This window comes from Neopsephotus bourkii, unplaced genomic scaffold (assembly GCF_033783945.1).
Source record: "Neopsephotus bourkii isolate Nb327-2 ecotype Australia unplaced genomic scaffold, CSIRO-AGI_Nbou_v1 NB_1493, whole genome shotgun sequence".
Classification (NCBI taxonomy): Eukaryota; Metazoa; Chordata; class Aves; order Psittaciformes; family Psittacidae; genus Neopsephotus; species Neopsephotus bourkii.
In genome coordinates, this window is record NW_026901969.1 from 308615 (window position 1) to 334084 (window position 25470).

A 25470-nucleotide genomic window follows, 5' to 3' on the forward strand; every position below is an offset into this window, starting at 1 on the left:
GACAGAAACAACAAAAATGAAGAACTCTGCCCTGTTCCTTCAAAGAAATATAAGCACCTGTTTCTATGAGGTAGACTCTGGTCACTAGTTGAATGAATGGAGGCTTTCACTTGCCACCCTGACTCAGACATCAAAGAGTTAAAGTGCACTAGGTATCTAAGTCTTTGTGCTTAATAGAAAAGCTATTTTATATCTCATTTATAGCAAGTCACTACATGGAAAGCCTAACTGCTACCAGACACAAAGCTCTTCACTCTGTACACCTGGGCATTGCCTTGCAGGGCACTGAAGTCCTTTGTTGGATCTAGCCTAACTCTGTATCGCAGCAGACATGACTGGTATCACAAGGTATTGAACTGAAGTGTCAACCACACAAAAGAACATGCAGGCTATTTGTTGTTGGTAGGGTTGTGCTGCACTACCCAACATCCTTAAACAGCAGGCTTAGGTTCCTATTTTGAAGTCATCACCTGTATTATGGGCACCATTTGTCAGAAAATTATTTCTTTCAGTCAAAAATTGGAGGCTGCACGTAATTTGCTGAAGTGCCAGGACAGTGAATGTCCGTGCTATATCTAAGGAGTTGTTTTGATTTTCAAGTGAAGCAGTCTGGAAACACAAATGAAGGCTGTGTGATTTCCACACTCTGCTTACTGTCTTATTGCTATTATACAACAGAAATTGTGAAAAAATGGGATAAATATCAAGTTTGAGAGTCATTGTGACAGGCTGACATTAGAAAAATTGTCCGTCAAGTTGTATCTTCAGTCTACATAAAGATTATCAAATACATAGTACTTCAAAGTGCCAATCTCTGCCTAAGTAGTGAGTTCATAGCTGTACTGTATTCCTAAGAGAACAGTGCTTATTCCCAAAGGGGTAAGGAAAGCATCCCACTCCTGTGGGATGTTTTCATATTCATATACTGATGCTGGACTGTTTTTATCTTCCTTTTATTGAATCCATAATCAAGTCTGCATATTCTCTCAAAACATCTTGTGCAGTATTTTGTCTACAACACCTGCAGAGAAGGTCAAAGAGAGATTGTTACATCTGACTCAGGGAGGAAAGACTGAATCAGCTAGGCAAAAAGAAAAAAACTATTATGGAGTAAAGAGTATGGCCTTTAGAAATAGCAACAATAGCAGAATGGAACAGTCACACAGTTGTTAACCAAATTACTTGGTTTGACAATCTCAAATAAACATGAAAAAGAGTTGGTTTATCTTTCATTTTTGAAATTCATTGCTGCTGAAATAAAATTGGCTCATATGAACAAGCTTTAGTTAGGGGTCAACACAAAATGAAAAATCTCACATCTGCCACATAACAAATGCAGAACTGTTATGGAGTTGGTCACCTCCTGGACTTTGGTTTTAAATATAAATATTAGCATTAAGTCTTAGAATTAAACTTTTATAATCCTGGGCATTGTGATAAATGATTGCAGGCTTGAAAATATGAACTTGAGGCTAAAATGAAAACTACTCCATACACAACAAAAAATCCCTCAATGTCTGTAAAACTAGACCTTAAAAGGCAAATTTATAACTCTTTATTTTTTTACAGACTATTAGTGATATATGGACTGGTGTACATTTTCAGTGCAGACACTCCTGAGCCGGTTCCATGACACTAAAGGTATTGTGAAGTCTCCCCTAGAACCTGCTCCATACCAGTTACTTAAGATCTAAAAACAGCATGAAAATGAATAAGGACGAAGGTCTGAACGTTTTAGGCATTGCACAGACTCCTACTAGGAAATATGTCTCGCTGCAAGGAGTCTGCAATGCAAGTAAACAAGATAGGGAATGATAGGAGGAGATAGCACTGAGGAAGTGATTTGTCTAAGAGAACAATGGCTGACTGCAGTATAGCGTCTGGCTCCCCTCACTTCATAAATTCAAGTCATAAGTGTTTTGCCTATTTTACAGACACATTATTTGCCCAAACACAATCCTAATACTTATTTTAAAAGCAATATCAAAATGTGATGCTGTTAGCTTGCCAATGAGTTTAAGACACATTCAAATGGTTTACATCTCAAATCTTTTCACCTGCCCAGTGAGAAAACCACACTGCTTACATACTTTTCTGCTCCAGACACCATTGGACCAAATGAGTGAGTGACCAAATGATCAGTGTAAAGAGGCATGTATCCTGTCACCTGGGAAACCCATATTCTTAAAAGACATTGCCACTTGTTCATTTGAACACTATTTGCCAGAGCACCAGGAGGGGTGGAAACACTGGAGCATTCCAACATAAAAGGAGAGAGTATACAGCTGGGATGTTGACCTAAGACAGCTTGTGTCCTCTTTCTACCAAGGTGCAGTGCAGGATACTTTCAGGAAAGGTGCCAACCCTCTCGTAATGGATAATTATTTTAGACTATTCTGTTGTCTACCAGTGTTGAACCTCATCTTGATAGCAGCTCAAGACATCTGTGGTCTGCTACATAATAGGGCATTATCTAAGACATTCATTCCTCTTTTTGTATTCTCAAAAGACTTTGGGGAATAACAGATGCAGCCAACTGACAGGCAAGATTTTTATTTTCTTTTTCCTGTCTTCCCTCCCAGAAGAACTGCTGAGAAGACATCCATTATCTCAGCCAGCAAAAGCACAACTTCTTCTGTACCTATACCAGGAATGACAAGATGGTCAACTGAGTGAGGTGGAGAGGAAACACAAAGGCAGTCCAGGAGTCTGAAACATAAACTGTCCTTTGTCTGACTGGTTACTTGACAGAGATGAAAAACTACCTGGGAGAGACACGAGTGGTACCTCAGCATCATGACCTCTCTGATCATTGTCACTTCTAATGCATGTTTATACTTCATTCTGGAAAGCTGTTGTCAGTGACTGAATCAGTAAGTCCAGTGCAATGGGACTATTTCTGAATTACTGGATGAAAATCAGGAGATAAATGTTTCATCCTGAACTTATGTCTTCTTCTTAGCCTCTTGTCTTAGTTATGCCTTTAAGTTGCTAATGCTTTCTTAGAAAAAGCATGCACAGTGCCTGACACATGTAAGCCTTTCTCCTGGTTAAAAGCCTCAAGTTTCTAGCTCAACAGAATATCCAACACTACGGATATCATCCTAATTCAGAGAGGAGAATTAAATGTTGGTTGCTTTGCTTTTCTGAGCATTTTACAATCCTTAAGGAAAGATGTTGGAAAATATTGTTATATGAGTATTTTTGCTAATGCTCTAAGCTCCCAAGCGGCCTAGAGGTGCTAGAGAACACTGTGGATGTACTTAGGGCAATGCCAATAGCACTGGAGAAAAACACATCCTCCAAATCTGTAGAGACCATTAACTAAACACTCGAGGCTCTTAACTGCGAAGAATAAAGAGCTGGAGGCATAATACTGGAGGCAAGAAGGCAACTGAAGGCATCCTTGGGGATGATCTTTTGTATTCTCCTAGGAAATAAGAAACTTCCAGGGAAAGAAAACAAAAGACCTGAACAGCAGGAATATTTTGGGACTGGAGCCAGGAAAAAGAGTCAGTAACAAAGACTGGTAATTTTGTATGAATTGCTGTTTTGTGTTGTTGAGCACCAGGACACAGCTGGTGTACTGGCGAACCTGAGGATTTGTATTAACTGTATTGAAATGTTAATGAAGTTTTTATTTTATGATTGCAGATGTTGGTGGATTATTGTTATTAAGCTTATTAGTGTAATAGTACAAATATGAGTTTTTCTTTGCTTACAGTCTTATTTGTTGTAGGTTTGTACAATTAAATTTAGATAGCTATTAAATAATTTAAAATAACATAAAAGGTCAAGTGAGATAAAAGCACAGAGGTGAAAGTAAAGTAGTCTGACAGATTCCAGTTCTTGAGCGTTTGACTGCCTTCCTCTGTTACACTCTAGGCATGAACTTAGCAGTTCTGTATTGTGATTCCAGGCACAGCAGAAGCAAGAAGGAGCTCTGGGGTTGCTCTATGAACCCTTGAAATAACAATGACCTGGTGTGCAAATTGGTTTCTCCCTTTGCCTCATCTGGAAAAAAGAACAAAACACCAAAACCAAAACAAACCAAAAGCATAAACAAACCCACCAAATATCTAATTACTTGGGACATCCATATTTCTGGCTGCCTAATGTAGAACATCATAGAGCTGACCCATTTTTAAACAGGAAGTTGTGTGTTCGTATTTTCAGTGAACTAATCTTTGAGTATCTCAGCTGAACATACTAACCATGGCTGTAAATATTAGCTTACTACACAAGAGATGCATTTGTCAGTTTATTCAGTATAGTGACCAGGTTTTTTCTCTTTTTGCTAATATATAACACAAAATTAGTGTAGTATGATATTTGACTTGTTATGTAAGATTTGGGTATATATTAAATATGTTAAAACACCCTTATGAACTTGCAGTCTCTGTGGCCATTAGACAATAGTTAGGGATTTCCCCAGCACAACCCAGTGGTTTCCCCTCCCTATGCAGTGTGATTTTTTGAGACAATACTTACTGCCAAGTCACACTTACAAACATGAAGCTCTATTTTTTTAATACACCTCCCCAGGCTGTGGTAAGCAGCCTTTGGCAGCTAACCAACCAGCCAGTGACAGGTGGTGGGGCACCAGGAGTAAGTCATGCTGCAAATAAATAGAGTGAGTGCTGAGCTCTCACATGAAAATACAGCACGGGAGCTCTCAAATGTGTTGAGAGTGAATAAAATCTGGCCCACTTGTTTGGCTCAGGCATTTGGATATACGCTGTGGCTGATCCCATGCCTGCTGGTGCCCCTGAGGCATTGGCTAGGGCACAACTTTTGAACAATGTGTAAGTGTTATGATGAGTCTGTCTCTCTGTTCTTGTGCACGATCAGCCAGCTGGGCTACAAAACTATGATAACTGATTTTTCATAGTGAGTACTAAGGTTTACAACCTTTCTCAGAGCTGTGAGTTAGGTCTCTGCTTTCAAAAGGAGGAATAAACTGCTGTGTTTGAAGACCTTGGGGAAGAACTTTAAAATCTTGTCTGTCTACGCGCATGCTTTGGGACATATAAACAAGACACTGAAAACCGAGTCCTTGGAAATCATAAAATAAATATTTTCCACTTCCTTTCAATTATAGCTGCTCCTCAGATTTTCTTAGCACGCCACCCTTTCATGTAGAAAATTCATAATGATAAAACTAGAAAACATCTGATTAGACACAAGGTTTACAATTCTTAATGTTCCTGCTGTGCAGTCAGCCATTCTTTCTTATTTTTATTCACTTTACAGTGACAAAATGTTACTCTAAAAAATTTTCAAAAGTTGGTTAAGGAGTGATAGCTGTAATTTGCAGAAAAAGGCTGTTTTTCTTCATGTGAACCCCTGTCGTACCAGAGCCATTTACATTATGGGAGTCCGTATGTATGTGGTGCGCATATATGTGTGCATGCCCATTATATGTAATTGTGCATTTATACAGAGATGCACACATAAACTTTTACCCAAAAAGGCTGTAGCACAGTTTCCTACTTTAAGGCAGTCAGAATAAAATAACCATTAATTTTCCAGGACAGCCTAGGCAGCGACAGGGTAAGCTCCCACATTATGCTGCCAACAAGCTTCCTGGGCTGAGAAGTCTGTTCCTTTCTTGTCCTCTTGGCTAAGCCTACCTATAAACATGCCAACAAGCATTAAGAGTTATAGCGCTTTCTGTTACGACACCTGACTCATCAAGGTACTAAACCATCTGCTTGATTCTGAGAATGGGAAATATTTCATTATTCAGGCACATTCTCAACTGCTGTAGATGAACAGGCATTAGATTACTCAGAAAATGTAACTGGCAGCACTTACTATCTCATTTCACACAGACTACCAAATGGTGACAGCAAACAGTCACTGCTTTCCTAGCCTCTGTCTGAACAGGGGCTTTGGAGCCAGCAGGCAAAGAAACATTTTCTCTAAGTCCTGTGCTCTCTGATTTTTTTTATGCATTTATTTTAATTCAGAGCAAATTTCTGCTTACAAAGTGTACAGGCAGTTCTTATTGCTTTATAGAAGATTATATTTGCAAATGTGGAAGGGCAGTATTTTCCTGATCTTCAACAGAGATGTTGAAGCCACGTTGTTACAGTTTGTTTGCAATGGAACAATATTCCATCTATTTCCCAGATATAATACCAAAGTTTATTGATGCTTAGCATAGCTGCAGGTGAAAGCCTAGCAGTAAAATACTGTGATCTTAGTGAGAAGATTGTGTTAAAAAGCAAGTGGAAATGGGAATGACCCTTTCCTTCAAAGTACAGAAAGTCACATATAAATGACTGACTTTAAAAAACGTGGGCATCTTCTGCTGAAGTATATGACTGTCAAGAGGCAAGTCTGAAAAAAGATTGTATCAGTTTATTTCTTTCATATGAGTCAGCACAGAGAAGCAGTGCAGTGCTCAAAATGGTTTCAAAACCAACAGAGTAGCTCAGAGTCCCCAGACTCTGCAGAAGACAGAAGTAAAAAAACTGCAGGATGAACTATAAGTGAAAATGAAGTGATTCTGTTCAGTACTTGAGGTGATCCTGTATTTGTATCAACAGAGTACTGTTGATTTAGCACAATTATGCTGATGCATAATTTAGCTGATGGTAGTTTGCAGCCAAAAGTGCCTTGTGATTTCAATGCATATCAGAGTATTGAAGTAAGGCCAATAGAAGATTCAGATACGAGGCAGCTCTGAAAGCTCAAGTTATATTTGTTCTTTTTGGATGCTCTGATACACATTTGGTGAAAATATGATGACTACTTTCCAAAGCTGACCTTACGTGACTAGAAACAGCATATATCTGCCTTAATATCGAACCCATGCGAAGGTTCTCCATTATCATTTAAAATTATACTGAAAAGTTTAAAAATTAAAATCCTACAAACAAGCCAAAATAAAACCTTGACACAAATGTATAGCTGTTTTGCTATTCAGCTCCTTTGGTTATGGATGGTAGCACAAGAACATGAATTTGAGTAGGTAGAAATAAGTAGATATCTTATTAAAATATATTCACAGAGATAGTTCTGCAAGGAAATCAGCCTGTCTCTGATATAATCCTGACTTGGGCTCATTTCCAATAATAATTGTACAAGAAAAGGGTCTGCACAAGAAATTAACCTTCATGAAACAACCTCTGAAAGCAGAATTTCCACAGCTTCACACATAAATCCAGAGACCAGCCCTCGGTTACACCTGTACTGACAGTACTGCTCTACCTTTATCATTAGCAATGACTTCCCTTCTGCAAAGGGCTTCTGCTAGTTTTTCTGAGTGGTTGCTTCTGGCAGAGTTCACTGCATAATTAGCAGCATTATCTTCAATAACAGGGATGGTGCATATCAGACTATGCATCATTAACTACTCATCGCCTTCAGAAGACCTGCTCAGACTTTAGAGATTGGTGTTACAGCACTCTCTGATTTCTGCTAATTACAACAGAATAATTTGCTCCACTAACACTGTAAGAAGTAATTCAGAAAATTCTAGTAAATTGTATTTTCTGAGCAAAGTACTGTGGGAGTCATTAGGTATTAAGATATTTTATTATTTTCAATATGTAAATAAAACAGGTTAAGGATACCATCCTGGGAAAACAAAAAAGGCAAAATTAAGCTTATTTTTGATGGGGGAAATACTGCATATTCAAACACGTGCAAGAGAATGTTATATTTCTTGTATCACTAGCAAATATACCAAAGAAATATATGTTATTTGTTCTTTGAGGGTGCTTGAATCATGTTAAGCAAACTACCAGAACACAGCAACATTAAAATCAAACAAGAATTGAAGAAAAAAAGAAGGGGGGGGAGGATATTCAGGATTGTGTTCTCCTAAGTTAATGTGAAAACAATAGAGCCCGGTTTTAAGAAACAGCGCTAGAAAAGTGCAGTGAACTGTGTTTTTCAAGATCGAGTGCTGCTCAGAACACTGGCCAATCAAATCAGGTGTTACAGCACCCTGAGATGCCAAGAAGGCCTGTATTGACCCTGTCTCTAAATAGGTATTTCACACTGAATATGAGTTGCCTTATAAGCAAAACTTTTTTTCAAAAAGAATGTATTTTATGGAAAATTTTCTATACTGACAAATCAGTATTTTCCAGTATAAAAGCAGTTCAGCAAGTTTTCTTATAAGCCATTCCACCACAGTGGCATAAAACCAGCCAAACAGATGGCTATACCTCGTCAACATGGGACCAGACAGACATTCCTCAGGTCAGACTTCAGCCAGCAATTTGTAGCTGAAGTCACTATGATGTCTAATCTTTCTTCTGAAAAATCACCTTTTCTTGAAAAACAGAGAAGATCATATGCTACCCAATTCTCAGCAACGTGACAATGACAATGCTCTTCAATTTAATTCCCAAGTTTTTATATAAGCATCTTCATATAATTGATTCTTTGGGAAATTTTAATGTATTTACAGGTATCCTATCAATTTTTTCATATCATGTGTATTTCTTCCAGAGGTGATGCTGACATAGAGCTACTGGATGTGTGTGAATTTGTCATGTTTTCTTTGAGCATTTTCTGAAGGCTGAATTTATTTAGTTGATAGAAGACTGAACATGCGTAGATGTTCCCCTTATATGAGTAGTAGCTTTGGAGTGTTAAATCTAAATTCAGTTGTGTAAAGAATGCAGAGAAAACAAAAGAAAATAGCATTTTTTTTAATTCACTGCAGGAAAAATGCTACTGACCTTGAGAAAACAATTAGAAAAATGGGTTCATGAGAAGTCATTTCTACATACGTACCATGTGTACTGCTTATGCTTCCACAGAACCCTCTGAGGAAGTCAACAAGACCAACATTTAATACACAATCTGTGAACTACTAACATTTAATTTAGGATTATTCAGTATAAATTCATTTAATATAAACAGTAATGAGTACTTTTTTTTTCAGATTGTGGCAGTATTTGTTCTTCACTGTACACTGACTGTAGGCTGATTGACAATTTCAAACCTAATACCAGTAGCCCAAAATAATGTACTCCCACTCTCAGCTTGTGCTTGAATATTCAAATCTGCAGATGTAGGAGTAAAATAGAAGGCAGAGAAGTGGGGGGGGGGGGAAAGAAATAAATCTTACTGAGATTCCTGCTGCTAGAGGTTTGACATTGGCTCACCTCAATGCACATTCTTTCTTTCCTTAGACAACTAGACACTGCTATCATCCCCACAGAAAAGTTTCAAATTTAAGATTCTGTTCTTGCAGATCCTTGTTCAATAATAATAATTCCCAAGTAGAGTAGAGAGGACCAATGACCTACTAAGCTTTTCTTACCCATTTTGGCATTGCTCGACTAATCCTGAAAATGCATTTTAAAAAGATTCTTATAAAAATAAAAGCTCTGATTCTTAAACTCAGGCTTAACACAGTGAGGCTGGTTCCCTCTGTGTTAGCTTTTGGACCAGAACTGTACCAGCAACCTACTTTGCCCATATGCCTCCACATGTCCAAATGGCTGAAAGCACAATGTTTAGCCCGCGCTAGCATGTTAATATTAGGCACTGTATATATGTGCAAGATAAGTTTAGGGGCCTATTATCTCCCTTTCATAATCAAACAATTTGCTTGTGAAACAATTTAGCATCTGGCTTTACAGGGAGAATTAATTATTCATGTACAATACTGCATTGTTGTTATGAATAAAAAAGGAAAACACACTTCGAAACTGAGACAGTTTGTAGTTACATTTTAACAACCTTGCACTGCTTTCTTAGTACAGCAGAATCTGTGACATCATTTCTGTTGTGTAAAATGGAGGCTAGTCAGAATGAGAAAAGTTCCCCCCACCTTCTATACCCAGTCAAGGCTAATACCTGGAGAACAGGCTTAGCAGGCTTAAATTTAGTCCTTCATACATGTGGGGCACTAGTCAAAAGTTACAGCCTCCCCCACTGAAAATCAACTAACAGATCCTTTTTTCGCATAGTCAGGCTGTCAGGCTTTGTAGAAGACTACAGAAATAGTATCAAGTGGCTTTAGGGATCCTGCAGACTCCACAGTCATGCAGCAAGTATGGAATATTCGGGTCTTTCTAGTCCTTAGTTAATCTCTCCAGACAATAAATGGCACTCCGTAAAGAAAGGATAGTATTCGGGAAGTATAGTCAGGTTGCCATGGTATGCTTCTCTGAATAGTTTTAATCATATTATGGCAGACTAATAAGGCAATGTGAGCCCCATAAAAATAATTTCATCAATTCTTTTTTACACTCTCATAAAGTATTGCACCTTTATGATTAATCCCTTCACCATAAAGAAAAAATTAAAATGCTGACCTGAAACATACTCCTGAGATTTACTGGTTTCTTTGACATAGCAGTATGTGACTAGAATAAGAATTGTTCTGCACAGTAAAGAAAAATGCTGGACTTTTTTTATTTCCTTCCCACTTTCATCCTTCATTCTGGGTATAGGATGAGTTAATGTTTAGCATACAGAGAACAAGCAAATTACAGGTCAGACTATCAATATATGTAGGCTGGCATAGCCCAAAAGAATCAAGAGTTACTCCAGTTTACACAAACTAAAAAATATGTCCTACAAATAGGACTATTTAAAGGATTGATATCTCTGGGTCAGTGGCAGGGGAGATAATAAATAACACATGCAAAATGATTAGGCCTTTTTCAGACTTTTTCTGACATGTAAAAATTTAGTGAATTAAAAAGAAAAATCTTTCAGGATAGGTGGGTTTTTTTGTTTTTTTTTTTTTCTTAGTTCTCTTTCAGGGCAGCTTTAATGTAGAACTAGATGAAATTTAGAAACCCAGTTAGAATTAAAACAGAATAAAACAGAAACTCAGAATAGGGAGATAGCAGAACTGTTTATGTCATAACTCCTCCTCTGCAGCCACAATGAGAGCCTAAAAACCAATCAAGCAGAAAGTGGTTAGTATTCAATGCCCTAGATAGCCCTGAGAAAACCTTAGGTAAATCAAGGAGCTCTTCTCTTTATAATAAATAGGACTACAGTCTTTCCTTCACAAGTATGCCATGATTTGGTTGATAGAAGTATGAGTAGTCTGGGTAGAGAAACAGAGAACAGTCAGGTTGATTTTTCTCAGGAAAAAAGTTGTGGGAAAGGAGGAGATCTAATAAAAAAGTCATGGTGTTGCCATAGAAAATGCCAAACTGACAGGAAGCTAAGCATGAGTCACAACATGGCACAGAGCACTTTATGTTTACTGTCAAAGAAAGAGATGCATTCCAACCTTTGTAGACACACCTAGTGTAATTTTAAACTTTATTTCAGATCCCGATCTCAGTGGTAGAAGAGGCAGCCACAAACTCAAAGGAAGCTTCAAAATCTGGCCCAGAAGTAGACAAATACAACGGCAGCTAGGCTGAGCTGCCATGATGATGATGTTAGTACGTCCCAAATTAGCGAGCTTATAGAGTTTGACCACAAAGTAGATACATCTACAGCATCTACATCTACAGCGTGGAAAGGCCAACACAGCTATGACGCAAAGCCATTAGGCTATGAACAGCCTCTCTCTCATGTAAGTACAGTTTTATAGTTTACTCAGCTGTATGTTTTTCATAATGGTATGTAGGAGGAGGCTTCCAAAAGCAAAAGAAAATATCCACTTGGAGACAACCAATTAGGAAGGATTAAAGACTTGGTATAGCAAGGGCATGCATGGGGAAGTTCAAAAGGTTTACATCTTTGGGTTTTTGTAACAGTTCCTAGGTGCATGAGTTAGTGTTTATCTTTGCCACATGCAGTCCTTTGTATCAGTGTCCCCAGGAGAAATGGTAGAACAATGGCAAGATGAATTATCTGCAAGTAGCCCACAGGTTGTTCCAGGCACAAAAAACCAAAGGAGAATTTGAATGCAATAAGCTATGGCAATGCCAGAACTTCTGCATCTTCCAAGCCCCCCACCAGGTCTGGACCAGTGTGATTTTCAAGGAAAAGAGCTGGAGAAGCTGTGCTCTCCTACACTGTTAAGTTTATTCTGAAGATCCTCAATTCTTCTTTTCCCCAAGATGAACAAAAAAAAAAGGTCTCCAAAGTGATGAGCTACAGAAAGACAGCATGAGTGCCTCAGTAACAACCAGCTTACAAATAGGAAGAACAAAGAACCACGGAGGCCTACATATATAACTTTAGCATACTCCTATTCAGCCCTCAAAGTTTATCTGCACTTGTCAGTGTCCTTTAATTCTTTGGTAGAAGTGTGTGTCAGTTCTCTTGGAACACATGATCTGACTTAGCGGGTTTGAAAATTAACACTAAAGAACTCAGCTAACATTTTTTTCTTGTTCTTAAGAACTATTCAGTCATACATCTCCTGGAAATGTGACCAGATGTCTTGAAATAAACATAATTCATCATTATTACACTGTCAGGTTGACTTTTTTTAATGAGTTTGTTAATTCATTTCCATGAGTCTGGTGTGCTGAGAGGGTATGTCTCGTCTCTATTTCATAGAACAGGGGTCATCTTCCAAACACTGATACATCCCACACGTGGTTAAATAAGACCACCACAGATCTTTCTTCTATAATTATAATGCAAGGTAACTATGGTAACGATAGTTGGCAAATCTTGTCTTTTGAACGGCTTCTGTTGCACAGGTTTTTATATCTTCTTCCCCCTCCCCCTTCCCACACACGTTTTCTTCTTATTATAACAAGAAGATATGGGTAACCATTACAACATGTATGAATTCCTGCCCTCAGCCCTACTGAAGACCATTGCTTCATCAAGATTAGCAACTGCATTTAACCCAAAGTCAGCTTGGAATGCCTTTATATTTTATGTTAAGACTCATACAATCCAAGATTCCTGCTCCCTCATACCTTTACTACCTCAATTCATATTCCCCTTTTTCACCAAATTCTAAACTTCCCAGAAGCATTACTACAGCTTCAAATAAGGTTAAAATCATTAAAATGCTTGTTTGGCATTTCAATCTTAGAATTAAAATGCATAGAGATTTCTTTCTTTATACTATATGTAGTTGTTTGAACTCCTATATATCTGAGTGTGTCTGAGCTAAGAAGAAGAATTCTGTAGAGAGTGTTGTCATTTACTAGTATTTTTACATAAAAGGAAGACTGTGGTAGAAAGCCGGTTGACTCAAAGGTTTATGCTGCTGACTGGCTGTGTCTCCCTTTTTAATGCCTTTTTTCCATTGACTCACCTTTAATTTTTTGGCAGATTCTGAACAAACTGTTCATTGTGACACTGGTGATGTGATCATAGTATGTCTGGCATTACATGTGCCATTTTATAGAAGAAAACAGTACTTTTTACCACTGATTAGCTTAAAGTTTGCTTCCATCCATCAAATCACTCCATTTTAATCATGAACCAAATCTTAAACTCTGTTTAAAAACTTGGGCTGCACGCTACTTGCAGCCAAAAATACAAAAATTCAAGGGCAGAGTTAAAGGGCTTTCTGTAAGAAAAGAAACATTGATATTCTAATTATCATATGTAATGTTATCTTATTGGTTATCAGTACAATGTTATCAGTTCCTGGCTATTGGAAGAGTAAGGTTTATAAACAGATAAAAATATAGCTAGAGTTGCAGTATGCAAAGAGATACCCACAAAAGAAAAAAACAAACCTAGGTATGCAACTTGATCTGCTAAACTATTTTTGTATTTGGGCTTTTGAAATGGCTTAAATCACAGTGATAAAATTCCAGTTGGTTAAAAAAATAAAATCTATGGACTAAATTCAGCTCTGATATCAATCTAGAGTAATTCACCAGTGAGCACTGATGGCGTTCCAGATTTACACCAGCGTAATTGAGACCAGAATCAGCAACTGTAGAGGCCATGCTCGTTTCTCGGTATGTTTATTTAAGTCTCATTAGCTACTGAGAGGGAACTGTATACCTAATGACCTGCAATGGATAGCAGGCATAGGAGCAGGGAAGGCAAAAGGATTTTCAGGGCTCAAGAAATGCAGTCTGCTCCACCAAAGAAGGACTGTTATTCCTTTCTTATTCAATTACCTTATTTATTGTTCTAGTTTTGGCAGGGATAGAGTTAATTTTCTTTCTTCCCAGTAGCTGGTATAGTGTTGTGTTTTGGATTTAGTGTGAGAATGATGATGATAACACACTGATGTTTTCAATTATTGCCAAACAGTCTTTGTACTAAGTCAAGAACTTTTCAGCTCCTCGTTCTCTGCCAGTGAGAAGGTTGGAGGAGCACAAGAAGTTAGTAAGGGACACAGCCAGGACAGCTGACCCCAGCTGACCAAAGGGATATTCCACACCATATGATGTCATGCTCAATATATAAACTTGGGGGAAAGCTAGTGAGGGGCCATCGCTGCTGCTCGGGAACTAGCTGGGTATCAGTCAGCGAGTGGTGAACAATTGCATTGTGCATCGCTTGTTCTGTATATTCTAATTTGGTTTTTATTATCATCATCATCATACTTATTATTATCATCATTATCATTATTTCTTCTCCTTTTCTCTCCCATTAAACAGTCTTTATCTCAACCCACGAGTTTTCTCTTTTTCTCTTCTGATTCTCTCCTCCACCCTGCTGCATGTGGCTGCGTGGTGCTTAGTTGCCGGCTGGGGTTAAACCATGACAGAACCATAAAAAAATAGCAGTGACCTCAAACAGGGGCATTATGAAGTTACAATGATTATATCTGTATGTACAGTCCACCCATCACATTAATGTGTAGCTAAAAAGTTTTAGCTTACTTTGGTGAGACACTGCCAACAAATGACGTAGACTTTTAAGAGGAGATTGGCGTCTTTTTGCGACATATACCTGTTTTATTCAGGTCTGTAAACATCTGTGTTCAGGTGTGTAAGAGCAAGGCCTTTTGGAAATAGGATAATTAATACAATTTAGCTGCTGCTTGACAGGTTCCATACCCTTGGGCCATACCCCTGTGATCACAGCTCTTAATAAACCTAATAGAAATAATTTTATATCTCTACTAGATACAAATATAACAACAAAAAAAAATATCCTTCCTTCTATTTGGAGAGAACCCTGGGAGATGTAAAATTAAGAAGGCTGAAGAAAATCTCAAATTTATCATAAAAAAATAGCACATAGCAAGTCCTGAGCTTCTTGTTTTATGTAGGGCATACGCAGAGACCTGAATTCCTGTATTTGTGATGTAGGTCTCCATACACTGAAAGTCATTCTCTCAGAACTTGGTATATATGCACACATTTTATAATACAAACTTAGTACTAAATCATGGAGATAGGGAAGCCTTAATTACCCATTTGCTTCTTGATCCTGAGATCATCAGGAAGTCGGTTTAAGATGAGTTAACCAAAAGACATTCAGATGCTGTTACAAAAGACACTTCAGCCCTGCTCTTTCTTCTACACCAACCAAAAGATCACCCTGTGTTGAAGATTTGGAAATCTAGATTTTTCTTTATCTGAAACTCCGTGTTTCACTGTAACAAAAATAACAACCTCATTCTTTATTTCTTTATTACAAGCAATAGATGTTTCTGGGGAATGCACTTTTCCTTCCTTGCCTTACATTACTTTCTCCTTTCTCATACTGGTCATTCAAGAAGACTCATGGATTATTTTATTCCAGGTAATAACTAGCATTACATGACCACACTGAGGGTTTAAGTATATGTTTCTTGTGCACATATAATTCCTTATGAATTAAAATTACACTCAGTCGCAGAAGCCAAAATGAAGTCTTGCAGATGTAAATCCTTTATGAAGGGCACCTGACTTTGCTTTTTATACAAATGCCAAAAAGCAAAGCCCCAGCTCTTCCTTAAACCACACATATTGGTAAAAGTTTTCAAAACCAATTAAGTCTGCATACACATAAAAGTATTTCAAATCTTCCCTTCCCTCCTACCCCCTTTAAAATGATGTCTCTGAGCAGTTAAGGTCTCTTGACAAGCGGTGGAAGGGCTACTTTTTTAATTGACTTCTGTCAATGAGCAGAGGAGACCTGAAAAGACCATCTTAATTATCACAGCTCAGGACAGCCTTTGGTCCATTCTAAGTCCTGAGATAGCTAGTAAAAAAAAGAATAACTTTTTTCTTCCTATTTCAAATTCTGCAGCAATTACAATTCAATATGAAATTCAGTACAAAATGAAAGTGTCTCCAAAGAAGAAAAATAAAGGCTTTTTGGAATACAATTTTTCTGCCAAATGTTTTGTCAGAGAAAAATCTTTCTGTAAGAAAGAGACCTTCCTAGATTCAAAGGCAGCATCATGCTTAATTCAAGCTTCTTTTTAGATTTTTAAAAGCTGAAAGGATACATAATAATGAGAAAGACTATGGATCTCTGTGCGACATATAAAAATGTCAAAGCTGGTATTTTGGTTTTGAAATAACAGCATGGTATCTTAGCATAAAGCTGGTGAGTCATTCACATGCTAAACATTTGGGAAGTCCAGACGCTCTTGGGAAATTTGTTTTTAATAACAAGAAAAATTTGTTTCTCTTTAAAATCTTTAGATGTGGAGTTGAAAATTATTCCCTTTCCTCCAGGTTCTGAACCTGCTTCACTGAGTTGCTTAAATATTTCCTGAGATATCCTAAGCACCTTCCACTATCACTTGAGCACGAGCTGAAGTCATGCTGAAGCCTGCCTCCCAGCTGGAATTTCTCACATTCACTCTGACAAGAATGACATCAGCTTCCAGACTGAACTAAAACAACATCATTATTTTGCTGGTTTTTAGACAGTGTTACTGTTTAATAAAAGGGAATCAAAGATACAATTATTCCCAGCACATGGATCTTCTGGTGTTACCTGCAACACTTTCACTTCCGTGATCAGATTGACGATTTACTACACAACTTTAACTTTGCCAAAAACATAACTGAAATGTTGCAGGACTCATAGCGTTTATGTTATACTTACCCAATTCTTGATTTGGCAGTTTGCTCAGTATCAGAAATGCACAGATAACGGATGGTGAGAAATAAGATAAACTTTTTAACCTCAGTACCTTCACTGTGCTTCTGTTACATTCATCATTTATTATTTCAGCTTTCATTAATTAGTTACTTGAGACAAAAACATAACATACAGCATTTCGGTTGCACAGACTCAATACAAGCAAGTAGACACAGCCTCACAAGACTGAGCTCAAGGCATTACACAAGCAGTGTGTGTCTTCCCCAAGTGACTCCCATTCTGCTGCACAGCATGCCATTATATTATGTTACATGGCTGGTGAGTGCCTGGCACTTCCAGGAAGGAAAAACAAGTCTGGAAGTCAAACTTTTTCTTTTTTCATTTATGGTGGAAAGATTATTGCCCCTGTGGTTAACTATTCCTTTGATTGCAAAAAAAAGTGGAAAATAATCCAGGAGGAGATATATTTTCAGTGGAATAGAAGCATGACACAAACTCTTTAGATGAAGGAGATATACCAAGTAGTTATTCAGATGCATTTTTGTACCACTCATAAGTAAGCCTTGATTAACATTAACTTTTAAAATGGATGTTTTGTAAGCATAGTGATGAGAAACACATCAAACGGTATTTCAGGTTTTACATTCATTTCATACTACTTGGAGGACTATCATAGAGCACATGAAGAGTGTTCTAATCCGTGTCGAAAACATAATGCGTAAGTCTTTCAAACAACCTTTAGGCTTTCTCAGATTACTAACAACTATTTTGGTTAACACTCCAGGATAACACTCCAGGACTTAACTCAGCCATCTATTTATTAAGAAGCCAAGCCAATGATTTTTAAACTAACAGTAGACAAAGGAACGACGTTCAGAAGCTCACTACCATTCAACTTCAGCATTACTGTATTAGCATTTAGGAAATCAACACAGAAGAGATCACCATTTTATACAGTGTCATTAGACTTTGCCTCTTTGAATGCCGAAGATGAAGATGAAACCTTATCTGCCAGAATACACTGTAAGCGATATCAGTATCTCTCCAGTACCCTTAGGATACAGTTAGAGGGAATTGTTTTCCCTGTTAGGTATGAAACACAGTGAAGGTTAAATTGGTTAGTGGCTTGAGGTGACGCATTTTTCAGACGTTCTGGATGAGATAGCCCCTGAAATTCTATTCTAGAGGTCAAAGTCCTTTTTTTTCCTTGTGGTAAATAGTCAGGGACTAACTAAACACAAGGAGAATGCACAGCTTTATTTGGTGTTTTACAACTATTTGGGAAATGTTTACAGCTTTAAGTGAGCTTGATAGTAGCTGAAGTCCGTGATCAAGGAGAGGATTTGGTAATGCAGAGTGCACTGTGAATGAATGCACTGAAGGAAGAACAGCACTGGCTGGAACGTAAGTAATAGCTTGTGATTCTAGCAGAGGAATTGAAGTCATTTAGTCGATGATGTTTATTATTAACTGTGAAGAATGAGCTTTAGGCAGCAGAGTGGGAAATCACTGTGGGTGCAGTGGAAGTAAATGAAGATTTTTGTCCACTCAGGATAGGTTCTTGCCCATTTGAGATAGATACTGATTTTTATCCTGAATAGAATAAATTGTATTAAATTCATTCTGGTTTCCTATAAATAGCACAGCTGCTGTGCAGTTCTATTCCTTTCCTCTATTGACCCCTTGTTGCTCACAAATTAATATGCAAAATAGGATTGATACAGGAAATATAACAATTATGAAACAAGAAAACAGGAATATTTTTCCCAACTGTTACTTTTAGCATACAAAAACACAAGCTGGTCTCTGCTTTTGTGACACTGTTGGCAATTTACTACAAAAGAAATAAGTTTTGGGAGTGTATCTGTGTTTACTGCATCTTTCCTAAGCCGTATGATATTTATATCCAGTCCACCCAAGTGCAATCCACGAGTCTTGGAGGACTCCCCAAACAACGACAGCGAGTAAAAGCCAACCAACAAAGATGATGTTCCTCACTTTCCTTGAGCCTCTGTCCTTAGGAAGCATGAAAGTCAGCTTGTGCCTGTGCCTTGTCCAGGATAATTTTTCTTTTATGCTCCATTGTGCTCTGAACAATTTCAGTTATGATATGATATATTTGCTCAAAGTCAAGGTGACACAAAGCAGTAAGCTTCTTTCATAACAGATAAATCGTGTCCACTGTAGTGTCATATTAAAATTTTGGTCATCTACCTGAAGTTCAGGGACCAATTTAAATTGAAATGGACCACCTAACAAGATATTAATCAGTAGAGAATAGCTATTAGGATCTAATATCATTGCAATGATTTTATGTTATAGCAGCTTTATTACAGGAAGTATTTTAACTGTAAAGGTGACAGTCTTGGCTAAAGACATGTATAAAAGATTTTCTGTTTATGTTTCAAACAAGAAGTGTAAATTTATTTTACAACAAAGGTGATCGCATTACAGCTTCATAGTGACTAAGCTGCCATGGCAGCAGATATCCTAAAGCCATGCAAAAGCCACAGGAATGCAAAACTTATAAGGGCTAGCCTTAATATTTCACAGTTATTCACCAGAAATTCAAAGTGACCTGCCATTTCAGGTTTGTATAAACAAATACTGCTCTGTCAGGAGTCAAAGGGTTTGCCATAGAGTGCTGTAAGTGTACCTTAGAGCAGATAGCTTCTCTAAATTACACCCAAAACTATACGAGTTCTCACACAGGCATGTGGTCCTCTCACAAAGTAACAAAGCTGGATATTTATACAAAACTTGAGAATTACTTAAGATCTATAGTCCCAGGACTTACAAGTCTCAATCTTCATACCAAACACATGATCAGAATAAAAATACATCAGATGTTTCTGAAGCACGTGGCTGACAGGCACCATATGGGAAGTGGGCTCACCCATGTTCTCATTAGCTTCAATGGGCGTTTTGTCCCTTGGTTTCAACCACAGCAGGAGGAGTGCCTGCCCTAACAAGCTGGGAAGCACAGACACCGTACATGGCCTTGGGACACTCGGTGCAGCCTAGTGTTAGGAAACAGTGACCTGAAAATGATGTCAAAAGCAGGAGCCTGAGGTTTCTCATTTGCTGCAGCTGCTAATGAAGAACCACAGAGCAGATATTGACAGTAAGCAGCAATAGCCTTTAGTAGACCCATCACACCTCACACACCCTATAAGTTTTGTGGCTGACTCCTACCTAGCAACATGATCTGCTCTGCCCATTTATGCAACACAAAGCCAAGGTCTTCACCCTTCTCCCAGACTGTGTCACTGCTGATCAGCCTAGCCTGTGGCTTGCTGACCAGCTGCTGGTGTCATTGAGCAGCACACCACAGCACTATGCAATAGTCGGAGGATGTGTTAACCGGAAAGGCACAGAAGGATGACTCCAGGTCCTGGAGTCATATTCCATGCCATGTACCCCAAAGAGGCCAGGTACACTGCAAGTCACACAACCCTAACCCATGTTATCTCATGCCTCAGTTAATAAGAAATTTAACAGTCCATTTCTCTCCTGAAACAGAAGTATAAAGGCTTGAGAAATTAGTGCACATAAAAGAGTAGATCCCAGGTGTCTTGTGCCTACAAGAGGTGGACAAGGACGTTAGTGAGAGAAAGGACAGAGGGTAACGGGATCAGTTTTAACTCTAATGGTAACCACAGAAATTCAAAACCTAAATAAAGACACCAGAGAGATGTCCAGAAGTCTTTTGGGGGTATCCTCTCATCTTTAGATTAACGGATTTGCTTCTCAGCCTAGCAAGTGTGGCCTTCAGCCATAGACAGATGCCTTGCACAGTAAAGGGGACATGCTACCCAGTCATCCAGGCACTCTGTCCTCATGCCTGGACACCTAGACAGAGTGCCTGGCAGGTAGCTGTGTGGATGGCCACCTATTAAAGATAGCTGCAGTTTTTTCACATTACTGAGGCAGAATGATTTTTTGTTGCAGGATGCACCAATGTGCCAAGAACCCTGGATGAAAACATTTGAAGTGTGCCTTGAAATGCCAGCTTTCATCCTATCCGTCAAAACATTACATATAAACAACCTCGTGTTTGTTCAAGACATATAGCTGCAGTAAGCAGAACTTGCCCGATTTTGCCAGAAACAGCTCAAAGCGATGAGAGCAAATGTGACAAAGTATGTTTGGCATGAAGAACAAAGTCAAAGACAAGAGACCCTATCAGATATTTCCCTTTTTTTTCAAAGTGATCATAGAATACTTTTCCTTGGTTTATAAATCCATCCAAGTACCAAGAATGCTCTTCCTTTCCAGAAATAACGCTGCGGAATGTATAGCTGTTGAGAATGCTTTTGCCTTCAGTTCAGTTTCTGATGATTATTGCTTCAAATACAAGGGTTAGACTAGAAAGTCTGCCATTTGTATAGGCACATATTGCTTCCCTCCAGCTTTTAAAGAATAGCATGCTGAAAATATATTTGGCTTCCTTTTGCTTGAACCTTGAGTGCTTAATCATAGTGGAAGCTCAGGTTTTGCTGCCCAGCTTCATGGTGGAAATATGTTGGTATGCAGAGGCAGAAGAAAGGTACATATTCTAGAGACAGAAGAAAGGGACATATTTTATAGCATTTTAGGTGAACTGAGCCAGCCACAGTGAGTCTCAGATACTTCCACTGGCAGGTTCATTTCCAGCTTCTCCAGCTCAGGCTGTTAAAAGTCCTGCTTGGGCAGTTGAACTCTCCTTGGTTTCTCAACTGCCCTTCTACTCTCCTCCTTTCTTGATCTCATGCAATTATGATACCTGGTGAAAGGACTTCTGGCTTACAGGCTGTTTAAGTTCTTCTATATCTAACTGTGGTGAGCCAAGGCTCATGGGCCAGGCAGGAACTCTTCATGCTCGTCTGCATTTTGAACAGACTTGAAGCAGTGTACTGAAGGCACAGCACAGCAACCACAGCTTTTGCATATCTACAGTTCTCTGCATGTCATGTGTCTTTGAGCCTGTAGCAGCAGAAAAGAAGCTTAAATAAACCTTTCTGGTTTCGGGTCTTTTCTTAAGGACGCTGATGTAGGTACCACTGTGGTCCACAGGAGACAATCTCTTCAGCACAGGGAGATTCCTCAGGAGCCTGACTCAATTAACTCATGCCATCAGGTCCATTCTTCATTGACATATGCACTAGCATTGTATCACACCCATGCCGATCTCCTACATCGCTGGCTTAAATAATCTTTATCTTTTGCACCACTTGGCATTAATGCAGGATGTCTGTCCTCTGAAGTACCCTTAGGGCTGGAACAAAGTCTTTAGCCGGATGGCAAACTCTGTGGGTAGCAGACAACAGTTACAGTGCAAAGGAGGTTTCTGGAAGGCTGCCAGCCAAATAGCACTGAGACTTCTTCCTGTGCATGTGCTTCGATTTGCTTCCCACAAGGCAGTACAAGCACTGGTGGAGTGGGCTGGATTAAGAATGAGCATCAGTGAGTCACTAATCATTGTCAATTCACTGATAATCACCAGAGAACCACTCCACAGTGACAACCTGGCACTGCCATTGATGTCTCTCTGTTGATGAGGGGATCCTTCACAGGATTGCAGGCAGCTTTGCCACAAAAAACAGGTAGCTGCATAGTAAGATTAAAAAAATAAAAAGAGTCACTTTTTCCAGCCAAATACAACTCAATTATAATGAGTTCGCTTTGTGTGCCATCGCTAAAGGAAGGAACAGTCTATAAAGTGACACATGCTGTATCCTACTCAACAGCTCAAGATCTCTGGTCAGAGGGTCTTCCCTACATATTTCTCTTTTTTTTTTTTTCCCTTTGGTCGTTTACTTTGGCTTTACAGTAACTGCATTATGAACATCCCCAATTAAAGACTTTTTAACTGCCCCACAGAAAAAAACAACCACTCTTTTCAAACCAGTTTTCCAGGATCCTGGTCTTTATCCACTCTGAATTCACCATAAACTCTAGTTTCTCTGATGTCATCTACTAAACAGTGTCAGGCTGGGTCAATGCTTTAGTGAGAAACTTCCAAGAAAAATCTAAGAGCTGCAGTGACTCATGCTCTTCTCTCTGACTCAGTACTAAATTGCTCTCCCAAGATGCTCTCCTGGAGGTGTTATCTTTCAGATGAGATATAAAACTCAGGTCCTGACCACAGGCGGGAATTTTTTACCAAGAGGAGGAGATGCATGATGCTTTTTTGCTGTATATTCCTCAGACCCTGAAAGGATGGATATTTACTGAGAAAGTGGCTGAAGCAGAAAAGACACTATCACTCCAACCTCAGATGTTTGTTCCCACCCCTGTTGGAGGGTTAGGGGACAGAGGGGTAGCAGAAATGGTCTTTAATCTGCTTCAGCCAGAGACAGCATAAGGAAAAAAAAAAAAAAACAACAAAAAAAACCCAAACCACAAAACACAGAAGTAGATAGATATTAGCTACCCCAGCTCACTTTGGCTGCATCAGATAGGGAGAGCACTCACAAGTCCTCCCATCAAGGGAGCTGAGGGCTGGACAAACCCCAAGGTTCCTGAGCACTGATAGCTGTGCACAACAGTGATGTGAGAGAGATGTAGAGAATAATGTTGCTCTGTAGCCTCTTGGCTTCATCCCAGAGGAAAGGTTTTACTATTTTTAATTGGTTTGTGATAGTGTGCCACATGCTCATGTCATTTCTTTCCACAATGTATGAGTGAGGAGTTGCCTGATCAGCTAAATCATAAGAACTAAACAGATCTCATTTTTGCCTTCTCAGCCCATCTGCCTTTCTTCCTTACCATTTCCAATTTGTTTTTCACCTTTTTGTCTACTAAAACCTCATAAAAGCACTTTGCTACAAGCCTAAAGCTTCCAGCCCACACCTGATGAGCCAGGCCACAGAACATCAATGAGCTGGAGTTTGGCAAATTTTCCGTTTCAAATTCCTAGATTTTTTCTTAAAATAGGCCCAAGAAACCTTTTCTCCTCCACCATCCCCGAGAAACTCAATAAACCTCCAGCTCCAGCCCTCAGAGATATGGGAGGGGTAAAAATCATGACGATTTAGAAGTGAACTGATACTTTTAATTGCTGCTAATAGTTTGAAAAACCACACCCTGGAAATGAAATAAGCTTCTCAAGCCATGACAATAGGTGGTGATGATAATGTTGACTTTTCAACCTTCGTTAGTTAATCATACAGGAAGGGGGGAAGAAAAACAACAAACATCAAACCCCCAAACCCCAGAGGTGTGCACAATCTAGCACCACCTAAAATTTCTTTCATTTGGGCAAGCATTACCATTCCTTTACCTCCTCCTCAGTACCTCAGGCATCGATCTCTGCCCCACTGAGATGCCAGAATATTTATTCACCATGCTCTGTGTGACTCCTCCAATAGGCAGAAAATAGAGAGCAAGCAATTTGGCAGGGTAACCTTGCCATTTGCACCTCTCCCAATTCAAACTTGGTAGCTACGGATGCTTCATTTCTGTAATGAGTAATGAAGACTGTACTGTACATGATGATTCATTTCTTAAGTCTGCCTGCAGCTTTGAAATCTTTCATTAACTATGTGATATGCATTCAACAGATTAGCTAAATGATCTAAATATTATGTAATTAGTGAGCAGAGTGCAGGATACCCCATCTGACATTTAGGTGCCTGTACTTTATGTCTTTTACAGGCAACCCAAAGCAAATATTCTCTAAATGAATAACATATCTTGCCTAATTAAAATAGCTCTGATTAAATTCCTAATGTATCACATTGCATCAGTTTGATGTCAAACACAAGGCTAATGTAATGTAATGGTATGCCACAGAACACTATAGGTGCAAAATAATGAATTGTATCCAATGCAAAGTAATAAGAATATGTTCAGATAAATACAGCTATGCTGTGTGGGTAGGCAGAATTTTTTCTAGGTCTGCATTAAAGCAAGTTACTAGCAGCTTCACTGGTCTCCAAGGAGCCTGGGGAAAAAGTGTTTCTCTCATCTGTCTCCAGTTTTTCTAAGTACAATTTTATGAATAAGGGCCTTTTAGGTTTGGCAAAAAAGATTGGTTCGGACTTGGTTCAGCAACAAAATATGTTGTTTTCTTTTCTGTTTGGGGAATCTCAAAAGATTAAAAAATTAAAGAAAGCTTCTAAAAAATCTTTAGATCAAATCAATTGCAAAACAAAAGGATCTCTTCATACTAGAAAGGTGGTATATATAATTCTTTTAATATTTAAACAAATATATTAGGCCTTTCCACCTCCTCTGAAACTATTTTTTGACTGGTTGATTCATCATGTAATTCCAACCAGGATTACCACAGTGGTTTTTGTCAGAGACACACAAAGTAGTAATAATTCCTCTCCTGCATTGTTTTTGTGTGGCCTACTACTACCTCAAAAATAAAAAGGATGTAATTTTTATTGTCCATATTATATAACATTCAGGTATCTTTGACAGAGAGAAAGAGAAAGAACCATGAAGGATTTACTCTTCACAAGGAGCAAGTGGCAGTCAGGAATTAGCTGTTCCCATAACCCCAAGCCATGTCCCACCTCCTGAGATTAGTTATTTAAATGACAGGAAGGTCTGTAAATAGAATTAAGTTTCTGAAGGGAAGCAAATTACTTCACATTATTTCATCCTCTTCCTTAC